The sequence below is a fragment of the Cucurbita moschata genome, unplaced genomic scaffold (genome assembly GCF_002738365.1).
Source record: "Cucurbita moschata cultivar Rifu unplaced genomic scaffold, Cmos_1.0 Cmo_Scf00089, whole genome shotgun sequence".
Classification (NCBI taxonomy): domain Eukaryota; kingdom Viridiplantae; phylum Streptophyta; class Magnoliopsida; order Cucurbitales; family Cucurbitaceae; genus Cucurbita; species Cucurbita moschata.
This window is the reverse complement of record NW_019268605.1, coordinates 342,781-343,518: the sequence shown is the minus strand read 5'-3', so window position 1 is coordinate 343,518 and position 738 is coordinate 342,781. Positions and strand designations below refer to the sequence as shown.

General features: G+C 40.7%; 1 non-coding gene across 1 annotated transcript; it reads left to right on the top strand.

Moving 5' to 3' along the window:
- Positions 1-421: 421 nt before the first annotated feature.
- Positions 422-493, top strand: TRNAM-CAU. Its single transcript has one exon. It is a non-coding gene; the product is annotated as a tRNA-Met (tRNA).
- Positions 494-738: the final 245 nt, after the last annotated feature.

The window sequence follows — 738 nt, the reverse complement described above, 5'->3', positions numbered from 1 at the left end:
GTCTTGTTCATGTTTAGGTGTTGAAGAGGCTTATTGGATTCCTAGTTTAACTAGGTTGCTTAACACGAGCTTTAGGCTCCAGATTATTCTATTTTGACTACTCGACTCTTTCTTTAGTCTTGGAGTAATAGGGTCTAGACCCTCTTATCGTCGCCACGAAACTAAGGTGCTTAGTCTAGTGCAGGCATCTTGACCTAAGTCATCGTGTAACCAACCTAACCTTTACACCCTAACTCTATGTAGATAAACACGCTAGACTAGGAGAACACACTGTCAAACACTTGGAGCTGACACATACTAAATCTTGGAGCTGACACATACTAAATCATGCACAATACAAGCAAACTAGCTCAACGGGAGGATAACATCCATAAATAACCTTGGAGAACAAATCAAAATAGCTCATTCTTTGTTTTAACAAATCAGAGTGGCGTAGCAGAAGCGTGGTGGGCCCATAACCCACAGGTCCCAGGATCGAAACCTGGCTCTGATAGATAACCAACCAACCAAATATACAAAGATAATTGAGATTGAACATACACAATTATCCGCTTATAACGAACCGGTTTGTTATCCATTATCGTGAGCCTCACGATTTTAAAATCACGAAACTAAGGTGCTTAGGCTGGTTTATTGGATTCTTAGGCTAGCTAGGTCTCTTAACACGAGCTTTTGGCTCCTGATTATCCTGTTTTGACTCCACGAATCTTTCTTAGTCTTGGAGTAATAGGGTATAAA